This window comes from Dipodomys merriami, unplaced genomic scaffold, assembly GCF_024711535.1.
Source record: "Dipodomys merriami isolate MVZ:Mamm:240054 unplaced genomic scaffold, mDipMer1.0.p SCAF_195, whole genome shotgun sequence".
In the NCBI taxonomy this organism is placed as follows: Eukaryota; Metazoa; Chordata; class Mammalia; order Rodentia; family Heteromyidae; genus Dipodomys; species Dipodomys merriami.
The window spans coordinates 1,503,042-1,520,136 of NW_027203326.1; the positions used below are offsets into that span (position 1 = coordinate 1,503,042).

The 17,095-nt window shown below is 38.1% G+C and overlaps 1 pseudogene; it reads left to right on the plus strand.

Annotated features, from left to right (window-relative positions):
- Nucleotides 1-15,613: 15,613 nt before the first annotated feature.
- Nucleotides 15,614-15,713, plus strand: LOC138831413 (U6 spliceosomal RNA; annotated as a pseudogene).
- The last annotated feature ends 1,382 nt before the right edge of the window (nucleotides 15,714-17,095 follow it).

Sequence of the window (17,095 nt, forward strand, 5' to 3'; positions counted from 1 at the left end):
AATGAATGTGATTGTTTAAATGCTTAATAAAGTTTTAATTAAAATCAATCAGTGTCCTATAATATAATTGTGTATAATTTTATCGTAGAATCATTCAACAACTGCTCATTCATTCATGACATTAATCACATTCTATTGGTAATCATATGGATAGGAATAAATTTCTTAGGATCTCCTGCCATTTGGAGATGGCAGGACCAGGATTCGAATTGTGGCCTTCCAGCTCCCACCACTTAAACCCGAGGATAGGGAACTCACCGGTCTGTCCAAGAACATCAGCAAGACCAATGATGAGGCAGGCACCAGTGGCTCTCAGCAATCCTCCTTGTTACTTACAAGGCTGTGATGGGAGGATGAAAGTCATCCTAAGTAGGAAAGTCCTTGAGAACCCTGTCCAACTTCAGTGCCAACAAATCCAGAAGTAAAGCCATGTAACTCTTGTGGTAGAGGGCTAGCCTTGAGCAAAAGCAGCTCATGGACTGTGCCCAGATCCTGAGTTCAAGGTTTGGGACTAGCAACAATCAGACATACACAAGAATCTGTGCAGCCATCTGGATAAAGCAGGTTACCCTCTTGTCCCCAAATGAATTGGACAGAGTTCCCTGGGAAAGTGGCTGGGGGAGTTGCTGTCATCTTGACTCTGCCCAGGCTGCCTGCATCACAGGATTTTGGCCACACCCCCGTTCTTTCATGTTCCTTTCTGACCAATGGAATACAAGAATGGGGGCCACGCTCACATTCCATGCTGCCCTGTACCCCTGGGATTCCCTCGGTTTGTTGTTACCACTACCAGCAGTTGAAGAAGGTAGAGGTGACTGAGTAGTGAGCAAGAGACTGAAAGCTACTTTGGAGTAGGAAATTGCTGTGCCATCCTGCTTCCTAGCCCCCTCCCCTGCTTCCTCCAATGCAGCGCATTTTGAACCTCAGGTGGTGGCAAGCTGCTGGCAGGCTTGCAGCCCTGACCTGGTCCCAGCCTCTGTTCCTCTGCTCTGACCTGAGTGTCTGTAATGCCCCCTCCATTGCTTCTCACCCCACCAGGAGCATCCAACAACTTCTCCCAGCAGCACAGGTGAGTGACTTCCCAGTGGGCCTGTACCCTGCGACACCCGTACCTGGCGACCCCCCCCCAGGTCCCGGACTTGCACCTCCCTCACACCCCACAGTCCAGACAGGGCTCTGCAACTAATGCGCCCCAAGGGTAGGGGGTGGGTGTCAACTCGGGGATCCCACCTCCATCCCTAGTGGCCAATGTCCCAGGAAAAGGGAAGATGCAGTGATGGATGAAGAGTGGGCACCACATCGTCCCTGGCCTGTAGCAGTGGGAGCCACAGAGCCATGCATCTGCACTTTTCTCTACTTATTGGCAACTTGGTGGCTTTAGTCAAAGGTGGGGAGCAACACCTCCACACCTGCCTTTTTGGGTCTTTTCCTTTTTTCTGGGCATGGGGTTGTTGGATGCAGAAGATAGATCCCCCTTGCTGTGTGAGCCCTTGTCTTCTGTGCTTGGTCATCCTTTCACCTAAAGAGGGTCCCAGAAAAGCCCAGAGGGAGGTGAAGGGTGCTGGGGGTCAAAGCAGAAGGTGAAAATCTGGGAGGAATACCTCCAACCCTCCACACATATACACCCAGCCTGTTCCCCTACCCCTCAGCTGTCAGCAGTTCTCACAGGGTCATCACCTTTCCAAGCTCTGACAGCATGTGCTGGTGCTCTTGGTCCATTTGGTCTCCTCGTCCTCCCCAAGAATCCACCAATTAGCCCTGAAGCATGTAGGCTAGAAGTAAGGAGTATGCTGATGTATGTAGCCTTAGGACTCCATCCATTTCCCCAATACTGTCCCCACCCCTGATCAAACACCCCTCTGAGGTCACCATGACCCTCTGCTAGTTTCCTTTCCCAGGCTCTGAGGAGACACCTCTCTCAGGACTCCTTCACCCAGCATCCTGGCCTAGGTTTTGGTGAATGTGGAGTCAAGGCTGGTTGTTCCCAAGGGGAAGGATCTGGCCCTGGAGAAAGGGAGAGGCGGGGTGGTGCTGCATCATTTGAGTGGTGCTCCCCTTGGATGGGAGCCCCTGCTTTTCTCAAGGAAACCTCTATGCTCCACCTTGTACATTGTCCCAGATGAGGAACGAACAGAAGCACTGATCTGAGTCGTGTCTGTGTGTGTGTGTGTGTGTGTGTGTGTGCATTAGAGAGAGAGAGAGAGAGAGAGAGAGAGAGAGAGAGAGAGAGAGAGACAGAGACAGAGACAGAGACAGAGACAGAGAGAGAGGGAGAGAGAGAATGGGAAATAGAGAGAGATCATCTTTCTACCTGTACATCCTGACAGTGCTCAGGTGAGTGATCAATTGGCAAATTTCAGGTGTTGCATGGATGAGTCTTCTGTCACCAGTCTGGATTTGTGTGTGTGTGTGTAGAAGTGGGTTGCAACAAAGATGATCGGACCCTTTGGTAAATTTTCCTGCTATCTTGGGGGGGGGGTGCATGGGCTTCATGGCTGAGGTCTAGGTGCCTGGAAGGGTAAGGTGCTTGAAGGGGACTCATCACCATTAAATTACAAGACCAAGGGATTTGTGTGCCATGGAGCTTTCTACTCCCTTGGGCCTGGTTGGTGGCAGTGGGAGCTTGGGAGGACCTGGGGATGGGTCCCACAGGGGGTGGTTTCCTAGGGGGACAGAGTGTGTGGCCAGCACTTAGTAAGGATGTGCACCCTGGGAGTATGGAGTGCACCAGCATAGGTCAGACTCCGGGTCTTCTCACCATAATATCTGATGGATTAGGCCAACCCTATTTTAAATCTTGACCTGTGATCTTCAGATCTCAGACTCCTGAGTAGCTAGGATTATAGGCATGAGCCTCTGGCACCGGGCCTCGGATTCTTTTTGGTATAATAGGGTTTGAACTCAAGGCCTTAGGCTTGCCAGTCAGGTCTTCCACCATGTGAGCCCAGCCTTTCTGTCTTGGGCATTTCCAAGATAGAGACAAAATATATGGTCAGGCTGGGCTGGATCATGATCCTCCTATCTGTGACAGGCATGCTCCACCAGGCCTGGGCCTCTGTAGTTGGGATAGTAGATATGTAGCACCACGTTCAGTCATCAGTTTAGATGGATTTTCTCAAACTCTTAGTGCATGGCAGCCAATTCTTGACCACAGGCTAAGCCCTGGGTTAGGCCTCAACCATTGCACCTCAGTCTCCTCTTCGGACAGTTGTGAGGAAACATGGTATTTATACAGAGGGATTTCTGGTACAGGGCACAGAGGGAGCAGCCATCAGATACTGTTCTTGGCAATTCTGTGAGCAAATGAAAGGAAGATACCTGGAAAAGGCTGAAGTGTGGTTTGATATTAATCTTGGAACAGGTGAGGGATTATGAAACAAAACATGGCTCTCTTTCATCCTTACCATATCCCCATGAGGAAGGGGATCCTTCACTGTGTTCAGTTTTGTAGCTGGAGATACTAAGGCAAAGAGAAACCAGGTGACATACTCATGACCTCTAGTTCACAGGAAGCTCGGCCTGACTTCTCTGCCATGCTCCCTAGGACAATGGGTGCTATTCAGTCCAATTCTTGTGGTGAGAAGTCCAATTCTTGTCAGTCGTGGGGCTTGAACTCTGGTCCTGGGCAATGTCCCCGAGCTCCACAGATCAAGGCTACCACTCTACTACTTAAGCCACAGTGCAACTTTTAGTTTTTGGTGCTTCTTTGGAGATAAGAGTCTCACAGACGTTCCTGCCCGGGCTGGCTGTGAACCATTATCCTCATATCTCAGCCTCCTGTGTAGTTAGGATTAGAGTTCTGAGCCATGGGGATCTGGCTTAACTGTAATTCTGACTTTCTTTCTCTCTCTCTCTCCCACAGTAACTGGTTTAATGCGTGCTGGAGGAGGTGGCCCAGCATCCCCATGTGGCTTGAACCCAAGGTGGCCCTCTCATTCTGGAGGTAGGCTGTGGGTTAGGAGCGGTCTTGCTCAGCCTGTTGAACCAGCTCCATGAGTAAGCACCTCTGTGTCCTGGATAGACGATGACAGGTATTCATTGTCCATCCAGCCTTACTAGACTTAGTATTGTTTTGTATGTTACTTTCTAGCACCGGGCCAAAATTAGTCATTTAGGGCTCTGGGAATGTGACTTCATGGTGTGTTGATTGCCTAGCATGCATGAACCCCTGCGTTCAATTCCTCACAGAAATACACTGAAAGTGGTGCTGTGCCCCAAGTGGTAGAGTGGTAGCCTTGAGGGAAAAAAAAGCTCAGAAATAATTCCCTAGCCCCGAGTTTAAGCCCCCTGGACTGTCAAAAACAAAACAAAACAAAACAAAACAGTTAGTAAATGCAAAATAAAGAACACATACTTGGAATATATAATTGTTCCTTCCATACTGATACCTGACAATAGTCCCTAATTCATGCATTTTGCCTATATTAGGATACTGTGTTGAAAAAAAAAACATTTTGTTCATTAGATCACTGCAGTTAATGCCAGGAATGTACTTAGATGTTAAGTGAAGATGAATTCTGGAAATTCAAATATTCCAGGCTATAGAGTGGTTACTTCTAATCACAGAGAAGGCTAGTCTAAGTGAGATTTGGAAATCTTTTTGGTCAGTCATGGCACCAAAAAGGCAGAGGCTAATTAACAGTTGTGTTAGAAGAGAAGGAATAACTCCAGATGGAAGGAATAAATGATAGTAACTAACGTATACCAGAAACTGTTCTAGGGAAATATTTTTGGTTATTGAAGAACTAGGCTTATAACTCATTGCCTTTAACATTCTAAATTTCTTAGGGTAGTTCTTAATATCTGTGTGATAAATGTATCTCCTTCTATGCTGTTCTTTCATACCTGATCTCCTTTGCTTTCTAAAAATCTCAGTCTTTCTATATTACTCTATGAATTTTGCCTAATACTAAATAACACCTACACAGATGGCAGATGATGCTAATGTAAGAGTCCAATAGCTCATGAGTCATTAATATAACAACATGGAAAAATGAGGACATATTTATTCCTACCCCAATTTTATTGAAAATCTGAAATGTCATCATTTTGTTCAAATTTCCATTATTTGTCTACATAGTGTCATTAAGTACACATAAATGCAAATATGAGCCAGATGCTGGTAGCTCAAGCCTTTAATCCTAGATACTCAGAAGGATGCGACCAGAGGATTGTGGTTCAAAGCAAGCCTCGTCAGGAAAGTCCATGAGACGCTTATCTTAAATTAATCACAGGAAACCCGGAAGTGGTGCTGTAGCTAAAGTGGTAGGGTGCTCAACTTGAGATGAAGAGGTGAGGGACATCGCCCAGGATCAGAGTGCAAGCACCATGACCAACAAAAAAAGTGCAAATATGATTTTCAGTTTCCCCAAAATGAATGACATGGTCAATAGTAATCTTTCCAAGCATAAAAAATAATTCCAAAATGATTCAATGCACGTACATTTGCTGAGTTAAGTTATGGCTTCTTTGCTGGGCATATTCTCTTCTTTTAAAAATTGTCAAATATTAGCTTTATAATAAACAATATCTAATATTTCTTTTTTTAAAATAGAAGTCCATATTGTTGATATCACTTGGCTTTCTTACTATCTTAGTTCAAAGCCAACCCAGGCAGGAGAGTCTGTCAAACTCTTATCTGTAAATAAACACTAAAAAAGCCTGAAATGGAGTTTTGGCTCAAGCAGTAGTGTACTAACTTTGAGGATAGGTGGGCAAGAAAGACAACTGTTCAGGGACAGGGTCCAACCTCTGGGTTCAAGCCCCAGAACCAGGACAAACTAAACAAACAAGCAAACAAAAACAATCCCCAGATATTTATTTGGGACTCTCCTTAAATGTGTAGTGGTCTGAAAAAAGGCTCTTGGGCTGATCATACTCACAGGATCCTGCTTTTTTGGAATCCTTATTGCTATGGAGAACTCAGGACCAGAATAAAAGAAATGATAACTGACTCCTGCAAAAAGAGAATCTTCTCATGGGTGAAATATTCATCCATAAGACACTTTTAAACCTCCATGTCTTTGTTTCTTTGCAGTAGAACAATTTTAAAACAATGTTATTAGGGGCTGGTAATGTGTTTCAGTGGTAGAGTGCTTGCCTTGCATGCATGAGGCCCTGATTTCTCAGTACCACATAAACAAAAAAATTCAGAAATGGTGCTGTGGTTCAAGTGGTAGAGCACTCTCCTTGAGCTGAAGAGCTGAGGGAGAGCACCCAGGTCCAGAATTTAGTCCCCACAATTGGCAAAAATAAAAATAAAAACTAACTATAAAAACAACAACATTAATTCCTTTTATTCTAGGATGGCCTTCACATGGCACATTATTATCTTTTGTAATACTCTCAACTAGAAGTTTACAGACAAGTTTATATGAATAAAAAACACACTGGAAAAAGTAAGGGACAGAGTTTCCTTCAAGCGTTGGGATTCTTTTCTTGTACAGTGAAAAGGAAAGCACAGGTTAATTTGAACTTTATCATTCCTCTATGTTCAATTCCTCTCCTCGGATCAGTTTCCACAAAGTCCAGTAACAATTGTTGTGCTTCTGGAGGTCTAAAGAATGTTTTCTGGCTTCATTGAAATAACATTAGGACAGTTTTGGACATAAGGTAACAGGTGTTTCAGAGACAACTTATTAAAGAAAAAATATAAAATTTATATTGCTTATAAGTATGTTATCCATGAGCACATTTAGTTAAAACTTCATAATTGCTCTGCAAATTAAGCCAAATTTTAAATGGGAAGGAGGTCCTCAGATCATTCTTTTTGTGAGTGTATGTGCACATGGGTTAACAGTAAGAGAAACATTTGCAATAATAGGAGAAAGAGAAGTTCTGTGTTTAAATATAAGGGTTCAATACAATATAGAAGACTACAAATAAGACAACATCGAAACAATAAAGCCAAATCCAGTATGTAGATTTATGGGAGTTTTCCTAAGTGGAACATGAAGTATGAGGCTTTTCCCTTTCTAAATCACGCTTGTTAATTGCACAAATTTTTAAAAAGTACAATGGAAGAATAATTCTGGTTCCAGTGCAAGTCAGGTATAAAGGCATGGACTTAACTGGAAAAAAGTACATCTTGAGAGAGCAGGGATTATACTAGCAATGAACTAGTGGCTAAGATCACATTTCTTTTTCTTTCCTTTCCTTGCATTTTGTTGTTGTTGTTGGTCTTGGCACATGAACTCTGGGCGTGGGCGCTGTCCCTATGCTATTCAGCTCAAGGCTACTGCTCTATCACTTGAGCCACAGTACCACTTCGAGTTTTCTTGTAGTTAATTGGAGAAAAGAGTCTCTGGGACTTTACTATCTGGGCTGGATTTTAACCCGAATCCCCAGATCTCTCCACTACCTGGCTTAAGATCACATTTCTAACAGTGTGCACTCAGCATATGTAATGTGTATGTTCATCTATATTTAAATAATTTTTGAGTGAAAAATCTGGGCTACAGCTTAGACTTTTCACTCACAAAAATTTTTGTAGTTTAAAAGTTGATACTTCTGGAGAAATAAAACCTAAGAGTGTAAAGGAGTCTGGGAAGTTCAGTTTGCATGCAGCCTGGGCAGAACAGTCTTTGCCACACTACCAGCAAAAACCTGGATTGGAGGAATGTCTAAGGTGATGGAATACCAGTCATGAGCAACATTGATGAATAAAAGCTTGAGGCTTTTGCATACATACATACAAACATACACATACACGTAGAGGCACTTATATGTGCACACACAAATACACAAATGAAACAACTCTTAGAATATGTAGAAAAGTTTTTAAAAAGCAATAGAAAATATGTCCTGAGTAAGAATTAAGAGATAAATTTTAATATTAGAAAGTCCTCAAGTGAACTTTCTTCAAAAAGTTTGAGACTATTACATAGATAGGGACGAAAGATAGTAAAAGAGTCAAGTAATTATGACTAAAGGGATCGAATGAATCAAAGATCCCAGCAGGTGCATCTGAAAATGATCATATCCTGTGTCAAATGTTAGAAGATCTTTGAAAATAGTACATAAACACTCTGAGCAGTCAGTATAGTGGATAATATCATTGGAGAAGTTCAGAATTGCTAGTCTAGGTCTAGACTAAATAAAACAACAAACTATGGAAAGGCAATGTGATACAAGCCTGGAATTCTAGCACTCAGACTAAAGAAGGAGATTAGATAGTGGAATTAAATAGTGATACCTTCCCTGGACCAGGTAGTATAATTTTGTCTAATAAAACAAACCAAACAACAAGAAAGGAATACACAGTTGCAAGTTTGGGCTAATTTTGCCATTATGCTTTGAGAAGTCAAGTTTCCTATTGAAATGCAACTTGTATAAAATCTTCAGTTGTGTTGCAAGTGCTCTCTTCATTACAGAACATTCCTAGATACAAAATGGCTTATGATTCCCCCTCAAAATTTGAAAAAGTAAGTAAGCATCATTATCTTGGATTCCAAAGAAATTAGGAAGGATTACAAAATCTTAAGCATAGAGAAATAGCAAAGTTCATCTAATGCAAGACTTTGTAGATCTTGCTAAATTAGAATTTAGAGTTAACATAAATATTTTAGTTTTGTTTGTATTTTCATATTTTAAAGGATACTACAAAATTCTTTTTCAGTAGAGGGCTTAATTGACAAATTCACAAATAATTCTGGCATTCTATTTGCCTATAATATGTTTTCAAGAGAGTTATAATTAGATCTTAGTTAATAGATAATTCCAACAGTTCATGTATAAAATGATAATGTAAATAATCTAGACAGAGTGGCCAACAAATGGACATAATTTATAAATATAGAAAATTTGCAATTTTTGAGGGTTTTGTATGATATTGTATGAAGAGAATAATTGTGTGACATTTTCTTTCTTCTACCTATATGTAACTCAGGAAGCAATTTCCTTAATTATGTGCCTCTGTATACAATGAGAAAAATGCTACATTTGGGGTTTGTTGTTGTTTTATTGGTTTGTCCTAGGGCTTGAAATCTGGGCCTGGAAACTGTCTCTGAGCCTGTGTATGCTCAAGGCTCATGCGCTACCACTTCAATCTCAGTGCCACTTGTGTCTGACTTTTTCTGAGTTTATTGGAGATTTGAAACATAATCTTCTGTCCTTCGCATCCTGAATATCTGTGATAGTTTTATAAAGTATAAATATAAGTAACATTTGCAAGAGTTCTGATCTCAAGAATATCACTGGGGGAAAAATGATGCAACCCAGTTTATTGTAGTATTCTTTCCAGAACAAGGAGAGCATCACATTATCAGAGGTGTAGTATTTTTTCACAATAGAGATAAGCTATTCATGATGTGAATTAAGGGAATTTTAAGGTGCACTTTACTAGTTGGAAACTATTGGACTAGGATGACTTTATGGCATAAATCTTGGGAGTGATGGTAATAGAAATAATAGCTTACTCTGGTAAAATTTGCTTACTCTTGAAGAATTAATTACAGATGCTTCATAATTTTATCCTCTACCAGAATGTGGCTATTTTTCTGTTGACTTCTTAATGTGTAACACTCCATGGGAAACTTCATCTATTGCAAAATTACATAACATGCAAACAGGTACTGTTTTGAATCTCTCAGGTATGGAATGTTCAGAATTTGAAAATGAGCAGTGATTAGTCATAGGAATTTTGAGGAATACACACATTCTGTCATCTTAACAACTTATTTACTTTTAAAAGTTATGGGTTTCCAGAGAATTAAACTGTTTTCGGTTTTAGTATGAGAAAGTATTAAATTTATACTTTTCTCAAAATATTAGCAAGTTTATTGTGAAAATATTGTCTAGTTGGATAACATTCAAGTTGATGACTCTGATAAAAAGAAGTAATCGATTCAAATTAGATGCCAAATAGTATTGGTTTTTAAAAAGTTACTACATAAAATAAAGAATAATATTTACTATAACAATTCAGTGAAATTATTTTATGCAGCTTATTTTTTAATTTAATTTTATTGTCAAATTGATGTACAATGGGGTTACAGTAATTGTAAGGTAGCGAATACATAAGTTTTTAAACTTGTTCCACCTCTTTCATTTTCACAGTTTTCTTTCACCTCAATACTCCTCACAAGTTGTAATGAACATTTCCAATATATTGTCTTGTGAGTATTGCTATTGCATTGGCTTGCCCTTTGTCCTTTGTCTCGCCATTTTGTTGTTCCTCTTCTCTTCCCTAATTAAGGTAAATGTATACATAATACACAGGGTACCAAAATCAAATACAGCCGGGGACAAACCATAGGGGAAAAAACACAAAGAAAATAGAAATCACATAGTACATTAAAAACAACCGCAAAAAAAATCTCTGTTTCCATATCTTGGAGTTCATTTTGCTCAGCATCAGCTTCTATGTTCATATATACATATAAAGCCACTGGAAAATAATAGTTGCATGGACACAACATGTTACTTTATTTGATGGTAAAGGTTGAATTAGGATTGGGGAAAACGTGATTCTGATAAAGGAATTTCAAAAGAGTTTAAAAATTATGACAGATATATTTTAATTGCTCAAACTTTTTATCAACTTAGACTATTAAGAAAATTGCCTGGGAAAATAGACTTTCATGCAAAGAAAGCTATGGAGACATAGTTGAGAGGGAGCAATGTGGGTAAAGATAGCTCATTTTCACACTAAACAAACAAACTTCAGAAACCTTACTGTAAATCCTGTAGGTTCCGTTGAGAATTATCTTTATCCAGGAAATATACTCTCACTGTGTGAAATTCAAAGTTCTTAAAAAAACTAAGACATCAAAATTTGTGAATTGACCTTTAATTACCAAAATTATTCTTTGAAAAAATAATTTGGGTCAAAATATTTAGGGAGAAAGTGTCCTCCAAAATGAAAGAAGGTATTGTGTTCACACTTTTCTGTTTGTAACACTTTCCACAATGTCTTTGCACGTGAAGCACTGAAACACAGAAAAAAAAATCTGATTGGATACTCTAATGATTACACATTTCTAAGTAGCTCACAAAAAATAATACCCTTATTAACATGAGGTAGTGAAGACTTCTATTATTAAATCAGCCAAAAAGTTTGGGATCAGAAAAAAATTGAGAAAATTGAAAGGTTAATAAACAATGTTCTTATAAGCCCTATCTAAGTATATTGACTTCAGCAGTGAAGGGAAGCCAAATTTTTTTATATAGATTGTCTTAATATTTTTGCTACCTAAAGTGATTTTACAGAGCCTATTTGGCTCACTACAATGCAGAACAGATTGAATGAAGACAGGAAAATAAATTCTACGTCCAAATGAGGCAACGTAAAAGAGGGTTAAAAGAGAATTCATGAAGATATAGCGGGGCAGGGAGGGGAGGAGATCTTATAGTCTTTCAGCTTCACTGGACTTGTAGCCAAGAAGCTGTGCTTAATTGGAAATCGGGCAAGAGCTAAGAGTAGGATATAGAATTAGGACATAGAAGCATTGTCCTTTGTAACAGACACTGTCACCCAAGGTATGGGTGATTTAACTCTATTCTTTTCCATACATCCTGCTGAGCAAATGCAAGACCAAGAACAAAATAATTTATTGAAATAATTTTGCAAAGAATAATTTCACTGATCCTGATATGGTATCTAAGGTGAGTCTTAAGAGAGAACATAAAAGTGGAGTACACTTCGGTTTCCTGTAAGTAACTTGTTAGCAAAATATGCCTTTGAGGTTAGAAGTGATTGAATCAAAAAGTAGTGGAGTACTTATTTTTGAGGCACTTTAGACACAAGAAGACTTTGAAGGTAAAAGAAAAAAAGTATAGCTAAATATTTGTGATCACAGATTCTTAGAACGGTTTTTTGGAGACAAAGTTTTACATTAGAGTTCATTAACATAGACGTTGGGTTTTCGTGGCAACCAAATGCAAGGGTGAAGTTTAATGGACTCTCTTGAACAAGTAAAAAGCATGGTAGAAAAAATGGCAAATAATATTTAGTAAATTAGTTTGGCTAATTACTTTGCCAGAAGAAAGAATGAAAGATATAATTCAAAATCACTTGACTGAAAAGTATGAAGAAAGAGTAGTGAAGAGAGAGGAGAGAAAACATACAGGACTCTTCTGTCTCCAGTGGGGTAATGGGTTCTTGATCTTGTTTCTTCCATTCTATCCTCACAAGCTATAAGGTGTGAGTGAGAACTGGAGTATCAGTTGCAGACAAAGAGAACTCACAGAAGAAAATATTTGCAGCATATATAGGTGATTCATAACCTTAGACAATCTATTTAAATCTGTTCAAAATTCTCTGCTACCCCAAACTGCCCACTTTGAACAGTTTTGTTTGCTTTTCCCAAGACTACCCTTCATTAACTATTTAAAATTTTGAGAGGCCATATTCATCCTCTCTAGAGATTGCTGTTTGGTTGTGATTTTTGTGTGTTTTTGTTTTTTGTTGTGTTTTTTTAAATAAATTTCAAAAGGTTGTGCAAGTGTATTACAATAAATATCTCCATCTAATTGCCCAGTGCTCCTGGATCAGAGTGACTCCTTCTATCATTCTCAACCAACCCCTTCTCCAAGATTTATTTCAGATTTACCACTTCCTTTATCACATGTGTACATTGAGTATTATATCTGTACTTGCCCCTTGTTCCATTTTACATTCATTCTATGTCTTTACTATTATTCCTCTCTGGTTTCAACTTCCTGATAGTCATTCTGTTAAACTGTTAATAATTTAAAAGGTTTATATACATTCCATGGAGTTTCAATCCTGCATATACTTGAACTGATGTCAGCTTATATTTCCATAATTCATTCATCTGCAATAACAATTTGCAAGACTGGAGACGTGAAGCACCAAGACATGATTTTATTCTCATCCATTTGGAAGATTAATCTTTAGTCCAGAAGGAAGTTTAAAAATGGCTTAGAGCGGGGCGCTGGTGGCTCACGCCTGTAATCCTAGCTACTCAGGAGACTGAGATCTGAGGATCACGGTTCAAAGCCAGCCCGGGCAGGAGAGACTGTGAGACTCCTATCTCAAATAAACCACCAGAAAACCGGAAGTGGCGCTGTAGCTCAAGTGGTAGAGCGCTCGCCTTGAGCTGAAGAGCTGAGGGACAGCGCCCAGGCCCAGAGTACAAGCCCCACGACTGACAAAATAATGGCTTAGAATATATTCCTAACTAACAAATTTTATAAATGGCTTTGTAAAGAGTTTGTGATTATTTTATTTTACATGGGATAACATTTTCTACTACCTATCAGTTTGGGAAAAAGAAGGAGACTATGATTTACTACTATACAGGAATATGGTAGAAATAGAAGACAGATTTTATGTTTGTCACATCTCTTATGAGTACCCATATTCATGACTTTAAGTCATATTTCTTACTATGTTAGACAGATAGGGAAAACATAAAACAACATATGATAAGGCAACTATTTGTGACTTTTTAAAATGTACCTTATTAAGTGATGAAACTTACTTTATTAGCTAGTGTTTGGGGTGAATTATGGGGGGTTGTTCTATTTGACACATTTCTGGAAGGCATCTACTGAACAACACAAATGGTGGGTGGTACTATTTCTACACTTTAATGAATGATTGAACCTGTTAGGCATTATTGCTGTGTAAATAAATCAACTCAATTGTAACTTGCACCCTAAACTTGAAAAATTTGTAATGTTGCTATTGTCTACTTGTCAAATATTATTTTGGTGAATGTGATTTTTAAAAGATTATTTGAAGAGGAATCTGTTTTCAGGAGATTAAATGTAGGTTATCATTGGTTTGAGAATGGTAACATTTTTATTCTACAGAACAAAGTTTTACTTTAGTACCAGTAATTTGAAACATTAACGATCTTCTCAAATTAATGTTTTTGTGAATTATATTTGAGCTGTAAGTCAAGTTTGCTTAGCCTTGGTAGACCAATTGTGGATCTTTCGTCCTAGGAACTATTTTTTCGACTACTTATGCTGGACTGAAATCTTTCAGTAATCATTAGAAGAGGGATATTAAAAATAATTTGTGACATTTGTGATCTTAGTCACTCATATGGGCTGATCATTTGTAAACTGAAAGTTTGAATTACTGTACTTTCTCTCAGAATTTGTGATCTCATCTTTCATTTTAAGTTGCACTGCATTTCACAATTGCTTACTGCTAATTCCAGTGTCATAAGGAATTGGGATGGATTGTCAATTACTTTCTTTTGGCATGTTTCATGAGCCTAGGTGAGAAATCTTGCCCTTGTTATCTGATGAAGCGGATAACTGGGACCTGTGATCCTAAGACCTGTGGGTCCTGTGGAAGAATACCTTTTAGATATCATAGCAGCAAAATTTGGGTATAATAAGTAGGAATGCTTCAGAAATATGGAGAAAAACATTTTGGAACCAGTGAGTTAAAACAATAAACAGAGCAGCAGAGTAAAATCCCTTATAGATTAGAGGAAAACAATTTTTTTTTACAATGTGAACTCAGAAGACCAAGAACACTTAGAACATATACCGAAGACATTGCATGGATACTTTTTATATTCTAATGTACATTCTAAACCTTATTATTTATATTCCAATCTATTTATTATAATAAATATCTATTTATTTGTCAAATTATGAATTAATTCTAGTAAATTTTATTGTGTGAAATAAAATATCAGCATGTATAAATATAAAATATATAACTATAAATAGTATAAGAAAAAGGCACATGTTTTGCAATGTTCTACTGTGGTTAGGGTATCAAAGTCCACTGTTTCTTAAAGTATTATTCCATTATTTCTACCTCAGTGCTTGGTAGAGTTGGACATAAAGCTTTACCATTTGTAGATTTACAGCCTAGAGACAAGAGGAAACACTGTGATTAAAACATTACCAATTTAAGTCCTATTATAGAGGAGAAACATATAGACTTCTATTGTAACTATGAAAATATTTGGTGAAAGAAAGGCAGTAGTGTAAATTCCTGCCTGGTTGGATGGTAGACCGGCCAGGACATTAGGTAATCATGAATGTAAAAATGTTTTTCACCTTCTTGGCTTTAGCTACTTTTGAAATGTTAGGTATAAAAAACAATTATATTTTGATAAAACACCTTCTAGTCTAAATGATTCTGTCTTAACTGTTTATCTCTCTATGATCCCTTTTAACTAAGATTAGTTTTTTTCCAATAAGAAAATCTGTGTTGTCAGGGTAAGATATTCTGGTTGGTCTGTTGCTACATGGAAGAAGAATAAAGGGTCAGGTAGACATTTGTGCCAGTAACACCTCATTTAGGAATTTTTAAGCTGCAGAAGTTTAGAAGTAGCTCTTCAGCAAGGTTTACTTTGAATCCATTAGCACCACAAAGCTAACTCAGTTTATAAATAAGCACTTGAAAAGCAATCACTTTTGGACCTAGCTATAAAGGCTTCAAAGTATGATCAAATTTAAGATGAAAAAGATGTAAAATAGTCATTGACAAAAAAATTTCAAATGTGAGCAATCGACCAAACAATATAATTTTTTTCCAATATACACTGAATTTAAGAGAAGTAACATCAATAGCATTTTTAGGAACAATAAAGTTTCCGACTTACAAACAGTCAACCAAGGATATATGCCTGTATAAACATTGCATCATTAACTACTTAAATTTACAGGATACTACATGCTTCAGCAGCACATTTACCCAAATTACAACAATAGAGAGATTATCATGGCACTTGCACAAGGATGATATGAAAATTTGTGAAGTATTCCATATTTTTCATTCTTCAGATGCAAGAAATGAAAAACAGTTATTAAAAATTGATTACAAAAATACAAGTCATTATGTCGAAAAATGAACTTTACAACTTTGGTGCGGGTGGGGAGCGGTAACAGCGAGGATTGAGTGGGGGGGGCAGGGAAGGATTGGAATGGATGGGAAGGATAAACAAAGAGGGGGGCTACAATGCCTGATAAGAAATGTACTCATAGCCGGCGCTGGTGGCTCACGCCTGTAATCCTAGCTACTCCGGAGGCTGAGATCTGAGGATCACGGTTCAAAGCCAACCCGGGCAGGAAAGACCGTGAGACTCCTATCTCCAATAAACCACCAGAAAAAACCGGAAGTGGCGCTGTAGCTCAAGTGGTAGAGCACTCGCCTTGAGCTGAAGAGCTGAGGGACAGCGCCCAGGCCCAGAGTTCAAGAACCACGACCGACAAAAAAAAAAAAAAGAAAAAGAAATGTACTCATTACCTTGCCCATGTAAATGTAACCTCTCTGTACAGTATTTTCACAATAAAAAAATTTAAAAATATAAATGTAACAATATATGTAATTCACTGAACTGAATATTAGTTTGACATCAGTGTATTAAATCCTCACCTTAGGCCTTTACATAGCATAATCTTTACAAAACTTTTGAAATTAGATAATATTGTCATTTTATCCCAAAGAAATAAAATACTATAAGGACCTAGGAAAAAAAAAGGAATCTTAAACTTTTTCTATATGGAATACTATCTGAAATAACACATTTATTAATGAAACTATATATTATAAGGCAATGTAGAATTCAAAGTATTATATCTAGGATAGAATGCAATAGATTACGGACATTATACAAACAAAATACAGATTATTTTAAAATATACTTTTTTCAGACAAGCACCAGAAATATTTTTAGTTTCTGTACTACTCATTTGAACAGATAAGTTAAAATGATTTCTGATTTAAAAAATCACAAACTCTGCAGAAATCATTATAGATGTATACAAACAACTCTTGAATACATTTTGACATCAAGGTCAGGCAATTCACTTGAAGAATACCTTGGAATCTATGAATTTTTAAAGTAAGATATTGCCATAGCTTTGTATTGTGAAAATATTTTGTACGGACACAAAGATGGATTGGCATTTTTGAAATTTAAGAAACTTAACCAAACCATTATGACTTAGGAGATCAATTTTTACAGCCTTCCACACCTTCAAAGAGGTAGTGATACATATTTATCCTTTTGCAAATATCAAATGTAGTTTCTTCCAAGTTCTTCAGACTGGTTTGATAAAATGCTTCAATAGAAGGAGATCCAGCATATCTTCCCTATTTCTATTCCAAGCAGCAAGATGCAAGGGGGTCAAGAGGACTTTAGCTTGGGCATTG